Here is a 17,477-nt window from a genome sequence, read left to right on the forward strand (position 1 = left end):
TTTTTTTTCTGTGTCTGTGTTACTCTGGCATGTATCAGTGATTGAATCACTCTGCTCAGGTCCCCTGTTACTGTAGCTCAGCCCACGGGGTTGGGCTGAACGCTGTGTAAAAACAGGTCTGGTAGCTGTAGCAGGTTTGCTCTTGTAAATGTGTGATTCCAGAGTTAGTGTAAGACCTGCAGTGTAGTGAGGAGTAGCCAGACAGAACTGTCAGAGTTAGTGTAAGACCTGCAGTGTAGTGAGGAGTAGCCAGACAGAACTGTCAGAGTTAGGGTAAGACCTGCAGTGTAGTGAGGAGTAGCCAGACAGAACTGTCAGAGTTAGTATAAGACCTGCAGTGTAGTGAGGAGTAGCCAGACAGAACTGTCAGAGTTAGGAGACATCCAGCTGATCCATACTAAAGCTGGAGCCTGACTGCTGCTGTGAGACATGATGCAGAAGCTGTTCAGGGACCATCAATAACATTTATTTCAATCAATCAAATGTATTTATAAAGCCCTTTTTACATCAGCCGATGTCACAAAGTGCTGTACAGAAACCCAGCCTACAACCCCAAACAGCAAGCAATGCAGATGCACGGTGGCTAGAAAACACTCTCTGGAAAGGCAGGAACCTAGGTAGAAACCTAGAGAGGAACCAAGCTCTGAGGGGTGGCCAGTCCTCTTCTGGCTGTGCCAGGTGGAGATTATAACAGTACGTGGCCAAGATGTTCAAATGTTTATAGATGACCAGCAGGGTGAAATAATAATAATCACAGTGGTTGTCGAGGGTGCAACAAGTCAGCACCTCAGGAGGAAATGTCAGTTGGCTTTTCATAGCAGAGAGTTAGAGAGTTGAAAACATCAGGTCCGGGACAAGGTGATTGAGTAAAAAGCCCCCACACCACTAGAGGGGATATCTTCAAACCACCAGCTTACTACCCTGAGACAAGGCCGTGTACAGCCCATGAAGATCTCCCCCCCCCCCCCCCCCCCCATGGCACCAACCCGAGGGGGGGCACCAACCCGGACAGGAAGATCACATCAGCGATGCACCTCTCCTAGGGGGAGCTTTGCATGTTTTGCTGGGCTCCCCTGTTACCTCTCCTGGATGCTCCAGCCCTTCCTCTGGTGGCAGGGATAGTCTAGAAGTGTTAGATGTGGCTTGCCACTGTGTGACGTTGGGACGATAAGCATTTCGCTACATGTGTATGTGACCAATAACATGTGATTTGATGAGGTTCTATCTATTCAAAGCAGAGTTCGAAGATATTGAGCATCAAAGTTATCAAATCCCAGATCTCAGAACTGTTTTGTAGTGACTTCTTCTTCTTTCATAACCCATTAAGGTCCTCACCTTAAAGGTTCCTAAAGTGCAGAGTATCAAAACCCTAAGACATTTGGAAATATATCATGTTTAGAGGGGTGCAATTGCAGATAGAACCTTTTAAGGTTGAACCCAGATTGATATTTCAGAGCCGTAAGTTCCTATCTGACACAGTCCAGTTTTTAGACATGTTCAGTTTTTACTGGCAAAGACGTGTTGTTCTGATTGGTCCGTCTGTATTTGTTCAGGCTTTTGATTGGCTTGCATTGGGGTTTATGCAGATAGAACTTTCTAGTCTAGTACTTTTTCAAGAACCATCTGTATATGTATATGGGACTCACTCCTATGGGACTCACTCCTATGGGACTCACTCCTATGGGACTCACTCCTATGGGACTAACTCTTATTTGACAAAAATGTCAGATTGAAGCTTAGTCTCAAGATGTCGGTATTGTGTCTGTCAGAGTACCAGGGAGAGAGTGTTGAGTACTGTGATGTATAGAGCACTATCTAACACTGTTTCCAGCCCCATTCCTTTAGCAGACTTATGTTACCTGTATTTTATCAGGGAGAAACATAGAGAGGAACCAGGCTCTGAGGGGTGGCCAGTCCTCTGACCAAGTCCTCTTCTTACAGATGAGCTCTGAATTTTATTTATTTTACCTTTATTTTACCAGGCAAGTCAGTTAAGAACACATTCTTATTTTCAATGACGGCCTAGGAACAGTGGGTTAACTGCCTGTTCAGGGGCAGAACGACAGATTTGTACCTTGTCAGCTCGGGGGTTTGAACTCACAACCTTCCGGTTACTAGTCCAACGCTCTAACCACTAGGCTACCCTGCCGCCCCATGAATGACAAAAATACACACATCAAATGCGAAACAAAAACAATGTCATAGAAAACAAATAGTAGTCATTTTAGGTCATTTTAGGTTTTCGAGAATAGAACGTTTTAGTAGTGTGAAATTTAAACAATCAGGTATTTAACTGTGAGGATGTTATACTCATTTAGGCTTTTCATCTAGTAGAATTCACTGAGGAAGAGAGCGGTCTTTCCAGACTGTTTGACAACAGCTGTTAATGAGATAAGAGGACATGATGCACCCGAATCAACCAATGGCGCATTGGGGTTACACATTCTCTGTATGGGTGAGCCTAGTATGTTGATTAAAAACATATGGCTGTTTGCTTGTTGGGCCCACCTGCAGACAGGTCCCAACTCATCTAGCCTTGGTCCTAATAACACACGGTACCTTACCAGGGAGAGGAGAAAGCAATCTCCCTTCTCATTTTCACACTGCTCAATTTTCCTGATCATATCACGTACAGTATGGCCGTGGGGGAGAGAGAGAGAGAGAGAGAGGGAGGGGGGAGTCAACTCATTTGTGCTGGAGCCCCACTGGGACTAAGCAACTACAGCTTACAGTCCCCCTCACACACACACAAACACACACACACACTGGGACTACAGAACCGCAGCCTACAGTCTGACAGACTCTTATACCGCCAACATTGAAACAGCAGCCAGCTACAGTAGTACCTCACCAGCCTGGGAACAGCCAGATACAGTAGTACCTCACCAGCCTGGGAACAGCCAGCTACAGTAGTACCTCACCAGCCTGGGAACAGCAGCCAGCTACAGTAGTACCTCACCAGCCTGGGAATAGCAGCCAGCTACAGTAGTACCTCACCAGCCTGGGAACAGCCAGCTACAGTAGTACCTCACCAGCCTGGGAACAGCAGCCAGCTACAGTAGTACCTCACCAGCCTGGGAATAACAGCCAGCTACAGTAGTACCTCACCAGCCTTGGAACAACAGCCAGCTACAGTAGTACCTCACCAGCCTGGGAACAACAGCCAGCTACAGTAGTACCTCACCAGCCTGGGAACAGCCAGCTACAGTAGTACCTCACCAGCCTGGGAACAGCAGCCAGCTACAGTAGTACCTCACCAGCCTGGGAATAACAGCCAGCTACAGTAGTACCTCACCAGCCTTGGAACAACAGCCAGCTACAGTAGTACCTCACCAGCCTGGGAACAACAGCCAGCTACAGTAGTACCTCACCAGCCTGGGAACAGCCAGCTACAGTAGTACCTCACCATCCTGGGAACAGCCAGCTACAGTAGTACCTCACCATCCTGGGAACAGCCAGCTACAGTAGTACCTCACCAGCCTGGGAACAGCCAGCTACAGTAGTACCTCACCAGCCTGGGAACAGCAGCCAGCTACAGTAGTACCTCACCAGCCTGGGAACAGCAGCCAGCTACAGTAGTACCTCACCAGCCTGGGAACAGCCAGCTACAGTAGTACCTCACCAGCCTGGGAACAGCCAGCTACAGTAGTACCTCACCAGCCTGGGAACAGCCAGCTACAGTAGTACCTCACCAGCCTGGGAACAGCAGCCAGCTACAGTAGTACCTCACCAGCCTGGGAACAGCCAGCTACAGTAGTACCTCACCAGCCTGGGAACAGCAGCCAGCTACAGTAGTACCTCACCAGCCTGGGAACAGCAGCCAGCTACAGTAGTACCTCACCAGCCTGGGAATAACAGCCAGTTACAGTAGTACCTCACCAGCCTGGGAACAGCAGCCAGCTACAGTAGTACCTCACCAGCCTGGGAACAGCCAGCTACAGTAGTACCTCACCAGCCTGGTAACAGCAGCCAGCTACAGTAGTACCTCACCAGCCTGGGAACAGCAGCCAGCTACAGTAGTACCTCACCAGCCTGGGAATAACAGCCAGTTACAGTAGTACCTCACCAGCCTGGGAACAGCAGCCAGCTACAGTAGTACCTCACCAGCCTGGGAACAGCAGCCAGCTACAGTAGTACCTCACCAGCCTGGGAACAACAGCCAGCTACAGTAGTACCTCACCAGCCTGGGAACAACAGCCAGCTACAGTAGTACCTCACCAGCCTGGGAACAGCCAGCTACAGTAGTACCTCACCAGCCTGGGAACAACAGCCAGCTACAGTAGAACCTCACCAGCCTGGGAACAGCAGCCAGCTACAGTAGTACCTCACCAGCCTGGGAACAGCAGCCAGCTACAGTAGTACCTCACCAGCCTGGGAACAGCAGCCAGCTACAGTAGTACCTCACCAGCCTGGGAATAACAGCCAGTTACAGTAGTACCTCACCAGTCTGGGAACAGCAGCCAGCTACAGTAGTACCTCACCAGCCTGGGAACAGCAGCCAGCTACAGTAGTACCTCACCAGCCTGGGAACAACAGCCAGCTACAGTAGTACCTCACCAGCCTGGGAACAGCCAGCTACAGTAGTACCTCACCAGCCTGGGAACAGCAGCCAGCTACAGTAGTACCTCACCAGCCTGGGAACAGCAGCCAGCTACAGTAGTACCTCACCAGCCTGGGAACAGCAGCCAGCTACAGTAGTACCTCACCAGCCTGGGAACAGCAGCCAGCTACAGTAGTACCTCACCAGCCTGGGAACAGCAGCCAGCTACAGTAGTACCTCACCAGCCTGGGAACAGCAGCCAGCTACAGTAGTACCTCACCAGCCTGGGAACAGCCAGCTACAGTAGTACCTCACCAGCCTGGGAACAGCAGCCAGCTACAGTAGTACCTCACCAGCCTGGTAACAGAAGCCAGCTACAGTAGTACCTCACCAGCCTGGTAACAGCAGCCAGCTACAGTAGTACCTCACCAGCCTGGGAATAACAGCCAGTTACAGTAGTACCTCACCAGCCTGGGAACAGCAGCCAGCTACAGTAGTACCTCACCAGCCTGGGAACAGCAGCCAGCTACAGTAGTACCTCACCAGCCTGGGAACAACAGCCAGCTACAGTAGTACCTCACCAGCCTGGGAACAACAGCCAGCTACAGTAGTACCTCACCAGCCTGGGAACAACAGCCAGCTACAGTAGTACCTCACCAGCCTGGAACAACAGCCAGCTACAGTAGTACCTCACCAGCCTGGGAACAACAGCCAGCTACAGTAGTACCTCACCAGCCTGGGAACAGCCAGCTACAGTAGTACCTCACCAGCCTGGGAACAGCAGCCAGCTACAGTAGTACCTCACCAGCCTGGGAATAACAGCCAGCTACAGTAGTACCTCACCAGCCTTGGAACAACAGCCAGCTACAGTAGTACCTCACCAGCCTGGGAACAACAGCCAGCTACAGTAGTACCTCACCAGCCTGGGAACAGCCAGCTACAGTAGTACCTCACCATCCTGGGAACAGCCAGCTACAGTAGTACCTCACCAGCCTGGGAACAGCCAGCTACAGTAGTACCTCACCAGCCTGGGAACAGCAGCCAGCTACAGTAGTACCTCACCAGCCTGGGAACAGCAGCCAGCTACAGTAGTACCTCACCAGCCTGGGAACAGCCAGCTACAGTAGTACCTCACCAGCCTGGAACAGCCAGCTACAGTAGTACCTCACCAGCCTGGGAACAACCAGCTACAGTAGTACCTCACCAGCCTGGGAACAGCAGCCAGCTACAGTAGTACCTCACCAGCCTGGGAACAGCCAGCTACAGTAGTACCTCACCAGCCTGGGAACAGCAGCCAGCTACAGTAGTACCTCACCAGCCTGGGAACAGCAGCCAGCTACAGTAGTACCTCACCAGCCTGGGAATAACAGCCAGTTACAGTAGTACCTCACCAGCCTGGGAACAGCAGCCAGCTACAGTAGTACCTCACCAGCCTGGGAACAGCCAGCTACAGTAGTACCTCACCAGCCTGGTAACAGCAGCCAGCTACAGTAGTACCTCACCAGCCTGGGAACAGCAGCCAGCTACAGTAGTACCTCACCAGCCTGGGAATAACAGCCAGTTACAGTAGTACCTCACCAGCCTGGGAACAGCAGCCAGCTACAGTAGTACCTCACCAGCCTGGGAACAGCAGCCAGCTACAGTAGTACCTCACCAGCCTGGGAACAACAGCCAGCTACAGTAGTACCTCACCAACCTGGGAACAACAGCCAGCTACAGTAGTACCTCACCAGCCTGGGAACAGCCAGCTACAGTAGTACCTCACCAGCCTGGGAACAACAGCCAGCTACAGTAGTACCTCACCAGCCTGGGAACAGCAGCCAGCTACAGTAGTACCTCACCAGCCTGGGAACAGCAGCCAGCTACAGTAGTACCTCACCAGCCTGGGAACAGCAGCCAGCTACAGTAGTACCTCACCAGCCTGGGAATAACAGCCAGTTACAGTAGTACCTCACCAGTCTGGGAACAGCAGCCAGCTACAGTAGTACCTCACCAGCCTGGGAACAGCAGCCAGCTACAGTAGTACCTCACCAGCCTGGGAACAACAGCCAGCTACAGTAGTACCTCACCAGCCTGGAACAGCCAGCTACAGTAGTACCTCACCAGCCTGGGAACAGCAGCCAGCTACAGTAGTACCTCACCAGCCTGGGAACAGCAGCCAGCTACAGTAGTACCTCACCAGCCTGGGAACAGCCAGCTACAGTAGTACCTCACCAGCCTGGGAACAGCAGCCAGCTACAGTAGTACCTCACCAGCCTGGGAACAGCCAGCTACAGTAGTACCTCACCAGCCTGGGAACAGCAGCCAGCTACAGTAGTACCTCACCAGCCTGGTAACAGAAGCCAGCTACAGTAGTACCTCACCAGCCTGGTAACAGCAGCCAGCTACAGTAGTACCTCACCAGCCTGGGAATAACAGCCAGTTACAGTAGTACCTCACCAGCCTGGGAACAGCAGCCAGCTACAGTAGTACCTCACCAGCCTGGGAACAGCAGCCAGCTACAGTAGTACCTCACCAGCCTGGGAACAACAGCCAGCTACAGTGGTACCTCACCAGCCTGGGAACAACAGCCAGCTACAGTAGTACCTCACCAGCCTGGGAACAACAGCCAGCTACAGTAGTACCTCACCAGCCTGGGAACAGCCAGCTACAGTAGTACCTCACCAGCCTGGGAACAGCCAGCTACAGTAGTACCTCACCAGCCTGGGAACAGCCAGCTACAGTAGTACCTCACCAGCCTGGGAACAGCAGCCAGCTACAGTAGTACCTCACCAGCCTGGGAACAGCAGCCAGCTACAGTAGTACCTCACCAGCCTGGGAACAACAGCCAGCTACAGTAGTACCTCACCAGCCTGGGAACAACAGCCAGCTACAGTAGTACCTCACCAGCCTGGGAACAGCAGCCAGCTACAGTAGTACCTCACCAGCCTGGGAACAGCAGCCAGCTACAGTAGTACCTCACCAGCCTGGGAACAGCAGCCAGCTACAGTAGTACCTCACCAGCCTGGGAACAGCAGCCAGCTACAGTAGTACCTCACCAGCCTGGGAACAGCAGCCAGCTACAGTAGTACCTCACCAGCCTGGGAACAGCCAGCTACAGTAGTACCTCACCAGCCTGGAACAGCAGCCAGCTACAGTAGTACCTCACCAGCCTGGTAACAGAGCCAGCTACAGTAGTACCTCACCAGCCTGGTAACAGCAGCCAGCTACAGTAGTACCTCACCAGCCTGGGAATAACAGCCAGTTACAGTAGTACCTCACCAGCCTGGGAACAGCAGCCAGCTACAGTAGTACCTCACCAGCCTGGGAACAGCAGCCAGCTACAGTAGTACCTCACCAGCCTGGGAACAACAGCCAGCTACAGTAGTACCTCACCAGCCTGGGAACAACAGCCAGCTACAGTAGTACCTCACCAGCCTGGGAACAACAGCCAGCTACAGTAGTACCTCACCAGCCTGGGAACAGCCAGCTACAGTAGTACCTCACCAGCCTGGGAACAGCCAGCTACAGTAGTACCTCCCAGCCTGGGAACAGCCAGCTACAGTAGTACCTCACCAGCCTGGGAACAGCAGCCAGCTACAGTAGTACCTCACCAGCCTGGGAACAGCAGCAGCTACAGTAGTACCTCACCCAGCCTGGGAACAGCCAGCTACAGTAGTACCTCACCAGCCTGGGAACAGCAGCCAGCTACAGTAGTACCTCACCAGCCTGGGAACAGCCAGCTACAGTAGTACCTCACCAGCCTGGGAACAGCAGCCAGCTACAGTAGTACCTCACCAGCCTGGGAACAGCAGCCAGCTACAGTAGTACCTCACCAGCCTGGGAACAGCCAGCTACAGTAGTACCTCACCAGCCTGGGAACAGCAGCCAGCTACAGTAGTACCCTCACCAGCCTGGGAACAGCAGCCAGCTACAGTAGTACCTCACCAGCTGGGAACAGCAGCCAGCTACAGTAGTACCTCACCAGCCTGGGAACAGCAGCCAGCTACAGTAGTACCTCACCAGCCTGGGAACAGCCAGCTACAGTAGTACCTCACCAGTCTGGGAACAGCAGCCAGGCTACAGTAGTACCTCACCAGCCTGTTAACAGCAGCCAGCTACAGTAGTACCTCACCAGCCTGGGAACAACAGCCAGCTACAGTAGTACCTCACCAGCCTGGGAACAACAGCCAGCTACAGTAGTACCTCACCAGCCTGGGAACAGCAGCCAGCTACAGTAGTACCTCACCAGCCTGGGAACAGCAGCCAGCTACAGTAGTACCTCACCAGCCTGGGAACAGCCAGCTACAGTAGTACCTCACCAGCCTGGGAACAGCAGCCAGCTACAGTTAGTACCTCACCAGCCTGGGAACAGCAGCCAGCTACAGTAGTACCTCACCAGCCTGGGAACAGCAGCCAGCTACAGTAGTACCTCACCAGCCTGGAACAGGCAGCCAGCTACAGTAGTACCTCACCAGCCTGGGAACAGCCAGCTACAGTAGTACCTCACCAGTCTGGGAACAGCAGCAGCTACAGTAGTACCTCACCAGCCTGGGAACAGCAGCCAGCTACAGTAGTACCTCACCAGCCTGGGAACAACAGCCAGCTACAGTAGTACCTTCACCAGCCTGGGAACAACAGCCAGCTACAGTATACCTCACCAGCCTGGGAACAGCAGCCAGCTACAGTAGTACCTCACCAGCCTGGGAACAGCAGCCAGCTACAGTAGTACCTCACCAGCCTGGGAACAGCAGCCAGCTACAGTAGTACCTCACCAGCTGGGAACAGCCAGCTACAGTAGTACCTCACCAGCCTGGGAACAGCAGCAGCTACAGAGTACCTCACCAGCCTGGGAACAGCCAGCTACAGTAGTACTCACCAGCCTGGGAACAGCAGCCAGCTACAGTAGTACCTCACCAGCCTGGGAACAGCAGCCAGCTACAGTAGTACCTCACCAGCCTGGGAACAGCAGCCAGCTACAGTAGTACCTCACCAGCCTGGGAATAACAGCCAGCTACAGTAGTACCTCACCAGCCTGGGAACAGCAGCCAGCTACAGTAGTACCTCACCAGCCTGGGAACAGCAGCCAGCTACAGTAGTACCTCACCAGCCTGGGAACAACAGCCAGCTACAGTAGGTACCTCACCAGCCTGGAACAGCAGCCAGCTACAGTAGTACCTCACCAGCCTGGGAACAGCCAGCTACAAGTAGTACCGGCACCAGCCTGGAACAGCCAGCTACAGTTAGTACCTCACCAGCCTGGGAACACAGCCAGCTACAGTAGTACCTCACCAGCCTGGGAACAGCCAGCCGCTACAGTAGTACCTCACCAGCCTGGGAACAGCAGCCAGCTACAGTAGTACCTCACCAGCCTGGGGAACAGGCCAGCTACAGTAGTACCTCACCAGGCCTGGAACAGCAGCCAGCTACAGTAGTACCTCACCAGCCTGGGAACAGCCAGCTACAGTAGGTACCTACAGCCTGGGAACAGCAGCCAGCTACAGTAGTACCTCACCAGCCTGGGAACAGCAGCCAGCTACAGTAGTACTCACCAGCCTGGGAACACAGCCAGCTACAGTAGTACCTCACCAGCCGGAACAACAGCCAGCTACAGTAGTACCTCACCAGCCTGGAACAGCCAGCTACAGTAGTACCTCACCAGCCTGGGAACAAGCAGCCAGCTACAGTAGTACCTCACCAGCCTGGGAACAGCAGCCAGCTACCAGTAGTACCTCACCAGCCTGGGAACAGCAGCCAGCTACAGTAGTACCTCACCAGCCTGGGAACAGCAGCCAGCTACAGTAGTACCTCACCAGCCTGGGAACAGCAGCCAGCTACAGTAGTACCTCACCAGCCTGGGAACAGCAGCCAGCTACAGTAGTACCTCACCAGCCTGGGAACAGCAGCCAGCTACAGTAGTACCTCACCAGCCTGGGAACAGCAGCCAGCTACAGTAGTACCTCAGTACCTCACCAGCCTGGTAACAGCAGCCAGCTACAGTAGTACCTCACCAGCCTGGAAACAGCCAGCCGCTACAGTAGTTACCTCACCAGCCTGGGAACACAGCAGCTACAGTAGTACCCTCACCAGCCTGGGAACAACAGCCAGCTACAGTAGTACTCACCAGCCTGGGAACAGCAGCCAGCTACAGTAGTACCTCACCAGCCTGGGAACAGCAGCCAGCTACAGTAGTACCTCACCAGCCTGGGAACAGCCCAGCTACAGTAGTACCTCACCAGCTGGGAACAGCAGCCAGCTACAGTAGTACCCTCACCAGCCTGGGAACAGCAGGCCAGCTACAGTAATACCTCACCAGTCTGGAACGCCGCAGCTACAGAGTACCTCACCAGCCTGGGAACAGCAGCCAGCTACAGTAGTACCTCACCAGCCTGGGAACAGCAGCCAGCTACAGTAGTTACCTCACCAGCCTGGGAACAGCAGCAGCTACAGTAGTACCTCACCAGCTGGGGAACAGCAGCCAGCTACAGTAGTACCTCACCAGCCTGGGAACAGCAGCAGCTACAGTAGTACCTCACCAGCCTTGGGAATACAGCCAGTTACAGTAGTACCTCACCAGCCTGGGAACAGCAGCCAGCTACAGTAGTACCTCACCAGCTGGGAACAACAGCCAGCTACAGTAGTACCTCACCAGCCTGGGAACAACAGCCAGCTACAGTAATACCTCACCCAGCCTGGGAACAGCCAGCTACAGTAGTACCTCACAGCCTGGGAACAGCCAGCTACAGTAGTACTCACCAGCCTGGGAACAGCCAGCTACAGAACTAGTACTCACCAGCCTGGGAACAGCAGCCAGCTACAGTATACCTCACCAGCCTGGGAACACAGCCAGCTACAGTAGTACCCTCACCACCTGGGAACAGCAAGCCAGCTACAGTAGTACCTCACCCAGCACTGGGAACAGCAGCCAGTACAGTAGTACCTCACCAGCCTGGGAACAGACCAGCTACCGTAGTACCTCACCAGCCTGGGAACAGCAGCCAGCTACAGTAGTACCTCACCAGCCTGGGAACAGCCAGCTACAGTAGTACCTCACCAGCCTGGGAACAGCAGCCAGCTACAGTAGTACCTCACCAGCCTGGGAACAGCAGCCAGCTACAGTAGTACCTCACCAGCCTGGGAACAGCAGCCAGCTACAGTAGTACCTCACCAGCCTGGGAACGCAGCCAGCTACAGTAGTACCTCACCAGCCTGGGAAGCAGCCAGCTACAGTAGTACCTCACCAGCCTGGAACAGCAGCCAGCTACAGTAGTACCTCACCAGCCTGGGAACAGCAGCCAGCTACAGTAGTTACCTCACCAGCCTGGGAACAGCAGCCAGCTACAGTAGTACCTCACCAGCCTGGGAACAGCCAGCTACAGTAGTACCTCACCAGCCTGGGAACAAGCCAGCTACAGTAGTACCTCACCAGCCTGGGAAACAGCCAGCTACAGTAGTACCTCACCAGCCTGGGAACAGCAGCCAGCTACAAGTATGTACCTCACCAGCCTGGGAACAGCAGCCAGCTACAGTAGTACCTCACCAGCCTGGAGAACAGCCAGCTACAGTAGTATCCTCACAGCCTGGAACAGCAGCCAGGCTACAGTTAGTACCCTCACCAGCCTGGTAACAGGCACGCCAGCTACAGTAGTACCTCACCAGCCTGGTAACAGCAGCCAGCTACAGTAGTACCTCACCAGCCTGGGGAATCAGCCGCCAGCTTACAGTAGTAACCTCACCAGCCTGGGGAACAGCAGCCAGCCTCACAGTTAGTACCTCACCCAGCCTGGAACATGCAGCACAGCTAACAGTTAGTACCTCACCAGCCTGGGAACAGCAGCAGCTACAGTAGTACCTCACCAGGCCTGGAACCAGCCGCCAGCTACAGTTAGTACGCTCAACCAGCCTGGTAACAGCAGCAGCTACAGTTTTAGTACCTCACCAGCTGGTAACAGCAGCCAGCTCCAGTAGTACCTCACCAGCCTGGGAAACAGCCAGCTTTACAAGTAGTACCTCACCAGCCTGGGAACCTGGACAGCCGCAGCTACAGTAGTACCTCCACCAGCCTGGGAACCAACAGGCCAGCTAACAAGTTAGTAACTCACCAGCCTGGGAACAGGCAGCCAGCTACAGTAAGTACCTCACCAGCCTGGGAACAGCAGCCATGCTACAGTAGTACCTCACCAGCCTGGGAACAGCACAGCTACAGTAGTACCTCACCAGCCTGGGAACCAGCCAGCTACAGTAGTACCTCACCAGCCTGGGAACAGCCAGCCTACAGTAGTACCTCACCAGTCTGGGAACAGCAGCCAGCTACAGTAGTACCTCACCAGCCTGGGAACAGCAGCCAGCTACAGTAGTACCTCACCAGCCTGGAACAACAGCCAGCTACAGTAGTACCTCACCAGCCTGGGAACAACAGCCAGCTACAGTAGTACCTCACCAGCCTGGGAACAGGCCAGCTACAGTAGTACCTCACCAGCCTGGGAACAGCAGCCAGCTACAGTAGTACCTCACCAGCCTGGGAACAGCAGCCAGCTACAGTAGTACCTCACCAGCCTGGGAAAGCAGCCAGCTACAGTAGTACCTCACCAGCCTGGAACAGCAGCCAGCTACAGTAGTACCTCACCAGCCTGGGAACAGCAGCCCGCTACAGTAGTACCTCACCAGCCTGGGAACAGCCAGCTACAGTAGTACCTCACCAGTCCTGGGAACAGCAGCCAGCTACAGTAGTACCTCACCAGCCTGGGAAACAGCGCCAGCTACAGTAGTACCTCACCAGCCTGGGAACAACAGCCAGCTACAGTAGTACCTCACCAGCCTGGGAAAACAGCCAGCTACAGTAGTACCTCACCAGCCTGGGAACAAGCAGCCAGCTACAGTAGTACCTCACCAGCCTGGGAACAGCAGCCAGCTACAGTAGTACCTCACCAGCCTGGGAACAGCACCAGCTACAGTAGTACCTCACCAGCCTGGGAACAGCAGCCAGCTACAGTAGTACCTCACCAGCCTGGGAACAGCAGCTACATAGTACCTCACCAGTCCTCTGAGGAACAAGCAGCCAGCTACAGTAGTACCTCACCAGCCTGGGAACAGCAGCCAGCTACAGTAGTACCTCACCAGCCTGGGAACAGCAGCCAGCTACAGTTAGTACCGCACCAGCCTGGGAACAGCAAAGCTACAGTAGTACTCTCACCAGTCTGGGGAACAGCAGCCAGGCTACAGTAGTACCTCACCAGCCTGGGAACAGCAGCCAGCTACAGTAGTACCTCACCAGCCTGGGAACAAGCAGCCAGCTACAGTAGTACCTCACCAGCCTGGGAAACAGCAGCCAGCTACAGTAGTACCTCACCAGCCTGGGAACAGCAGCCAGCTACAGTAGTACCTCACCAGCCTGGGAACAGCAGCAGCTACAGTAGTACCTCACCAGCCTGGGAACAGCAGCAGCTACAGTAGTACCTCACCAGCCTGGGAACAGCAGCCAGCTACAGTAGTACCTCACCAGCCTGGGAACAGCCAGCTACAGTAGTACCTCACCAGCCTGGAACAGGCCAGCTACAGTAGTACCTCACCAGCTGGGAACAGCAGCCAGCTACAGTAGTACCTCACCAGCCTGGGAACAGCAGCCAGCTACAGTAGTACCTCACCAGCCTGGAACAGCAGCCAGCTACAGTAGTACCTCACCAGCCTGGAACAGCAGCCAGCTACAGTAGTTACCTCACCAGCCTGGGAACAGCAGCCAGCTACAGTAGTACCTCACCAGCCTGGGAACAGCAGCCAGCTACAGTAGTACCTCACCAGCCTGGGAACAACAGCCAGCTACAGTAGTACCTCACAGCCTGGGTAACATGCAGCCAGCTACAGTAGTACCTCACCAGCCTGGTAACAGCAGCCAGCTACAGTAGTACCTCACCAGCCTGGGAACAGCAGCCAGCTACAGTAGTACCTCACCAGCGTGGGAACAGCAGCCAGCTACAGTAGTACCTCACCAGCCTGGGAAGCAGCCAGCTACAGTAGTACCTCACCAGCCTTGGGAACAACAGCCAGCTACAGTAGTACCTCACCAGCCTGGGAACAGCAGCCAGCTACAGTAGTACCTCACCAGCCTGGGAACAACAGCCAGCTACAGTAGTACCTCACCAGCCTGGAACAACAGCCAGCTACAGTAGTACCTCACCAGCCTGGAACAGCGCCAGCTACAGTAGTACCTCACCAGCCTGGGAACAGCCAGCTACAGTAGTACCTCACAGCTGGAACAGCAGCCAGCTACAGTAGTACCTCACCAGCCTGGGAACAGCAGCCAGTACAGTAGTACCTCACCAGCCTGGAACAGCAGCAGCTACAGTAGTACCTCACCAGCCTGGGAACAGCAGCCACTACAGTAGTACCTCACCAGCCTGGGGAACAGCCAGCTACAGTAGTACCTCACCAGCCTGGGAACAGCCAGCTACAGTAGTACCTCACCAGCCTGGGAACAGCAGCCAGCTACAGTAGTACCTCACCAGCCTGGGAACAGCAGCCAGCTACAGTAGTACCTCACCAGCCTGGGAACAACAGCCAGCTACAGTAGTACCTCACCAGCCTGGGAACAGCAGCCAGCTACAGTAGTACCTCACCAGCCTGGGAACAGCAGCCAGCTACAGTAGTACCTCACCAGCCTGGGAACAGCAGCCAGCTACAGTAGTACCTCACCAGCCTGGGAACAGCAGCCAGCTACAGTAGTACCTCACCAGCCTGGGAACAGCAGCCAGCTACAGTAGTACCTCACCAGCCTGGGAACAGCCAGCTACAGTAGTACCTCACCAGCCTGGGAACAGCCAGCTACAGTAGTACCTCACCAGCCTGGGAACAGCAGCCAGCTACAGTAGTACCTCACCAGCCTGGGAACAGCAGCCAGCTACAGTTAGTACCTCCACCAGCCTGGGAACAGCCAGCTACAGTAGTACCTCACCAGCCTGGGAACAAGCCAGCTACAGTAGTACCTCACCAGCCTGGGAACAGCAGCCAGCTACAGTAGTACCTCACCAGCCTGGTAACAACAGCCAGCTACAGTAGTACCTCACCAGCCTGGGAACAGCAGCAGCTACAGTAGTACCTCACCAGCCTGGGATAACAGCCAGCTACAGTAGTACCTCACCAGCCTGGAACAGCAGCCAGCTACAGTAGTACCTCAACCCGCCTGGGAACAGCAGCCAGCTACAGTAGTACCTCACCAGCCTGGGAACAACAGCCAGCTACAGTAGTACCTCACCAGCCTGGGAACAACAGCCAGCTACAGTAGTACCTCACCAGCCTGGGAACAACAGCCAGCTACAGTAGTACCTCACCAGCCTGGGAACAGCCAGCTACAGTAGTACCTCACCAGCCTGGAACAGCCAGCTACAGTAGTACCTCACCAGCCTGGGAACAGCCAGCTACAGTAGTATACCTCACCAGCCTGGGAACAGCAGCCAGCTACAGTAGTACCTCACCAGCCTGGGAACAGCAGCCAGCACAGTAGTACCTCACCAGCCTGGAACAGCAGCCAGCTACAGTAGTACCTCACCAGCCTGGAACAGCAGCCAGCTACAGTAGTACCTCACCAGCCTGGGAACAGCCAGCCGCTAACAGTAGTTACCTCACCAGCCTGGGAACAGCCAGCTACAGTAGTACCCTCACCAGCCTGGGAAACAGCAGCCAGCTACAGTAGTACCTCACCAGCCTGGGAACAGCCAGCTACAGTAGTACCTCACCAGCCTGGAACAGCAGCCAGCTACAGTAGTACCTCACCAGCCTGGGAACAGCAGCCAGCTACAGGTAGTACCTCACCAGCCTGGGAACAGCCAGCTACAGTAGTACCTCACCAGCCTGGAACAGCAACCAGCTACAGTAGTACCTCACCAGCCTGGGAACAGCAGCCAGCTACAGTAGTACCTCACCAGCCTGGGAACAGCAGCCAGCTAACAGTAGTACCTCACCAGCCTGGGAACAGCAGCCAGCTACAGTAGTACCTCACCAGCCTGGGAACAAGCCAGCTACAGTAGTACCTCACCAGCCTGGGAAACAGCCAGCTACAGTAGACCTCACCAGCCTGGGAACAGCAGCCAGCTACAGTATTACCTCACCAGCCTGGGAACAGCAGCCAGCTACAGTAGTACCTCACCAGCCTGGGAACAGCAGCCAGCTACAGTAGTACCTCACCAGCCTGGGAACAGCAGCCAGCTACAGTAGTACCTCACCAGCCGGGAACAGGCAGCCAGCTACAGTAGTACCTCACCAGCCTGGGAACAGCAGCCAGCTACAGTAGTACCTCACCAGCCTGGGAACAGCCCAGCTACAGTAGTACCTCACCAGCCTGGGAACAGCAGCCAGCTACAGTAGTACCTCACCAGCCTGGGAACAGCAGCCAGCTACAGTAGTACCTCACCAGCCTGGGAACAGCAGCCAGCTACAGTAGTTACCTCACCAGCCTGGGAACAGCAGCCAGCTACAGTAGTACCTCACCAGCCTGGGAATAACAGCCAGTTACAGTAGTACCTCACCAGCCTGGGAACAGCAGCCAGCTACAGTAGTACCTCACCAGCCTGGGAACAGCAGCCAGCTACAGTAGTACCTCACCAGCCTGGGAACAGCAGCCAGCTACAGTAGTACCTCCACCAGCCTGGTAACAGCAGCCAGCTACAGTAGTACCCTCACCAGCCTGGTAACAAGCAGCCAGCTACAGTAGTACCTCACCAGCCTGGGAATAACAGCCCAGTACAGTAGTACCTCACCAGCCTGGGAACAGCAGCCAGTTACAGTAGTACCTCACCAGCCTGGGAAACAGCCAGCTACAGTAGTACCTCACCAGCCTGGGAACAACAGCCAGCTACAGTAATACCTCACCAGCCTGGGAACAGCCAGCTACAGTAGTACCTCACCAGCCTGGAACAGCCAGCTTACAGTAGTACCTCACCAGCCTGGGAACAGCCAGCTACAGTAG

General features: G+C 54.7%; 1 protein-coding gene across 9 annotated transcripts in view; it reads left to right on the forward strand.

Moving 5' to 3' along the window:
* The window catches only part of LOC109884605 (brain-specific angiogenesis inhibitor 1-associated protein 2-like), a 151,992-nt gene that overhangs the window by 101,475 nt on the left and 33,040 nt on the right, over positions 1–17,477 (forward strand). The window lies entirely within an intron of this gene.

Source organism: Oncorhynchus kisutch, unplaced genomic scaffold (genome assembly GCF_002021735.2).
Source record: "Oncorhynchus kisutch isolate 150728-3 unplaced genomic scaffold, Okis_V2 Okis06b-Okis10b_hom, whole genome shotgun sequence".
In the NCBI taxonomy this organism is placed as follows: Eukaryota; Metazoa; Chordata; class Actinopteri; order Salmoniformes; family Salmonidae; genus Oncorhynchus; species Oncorhynchus kisutch.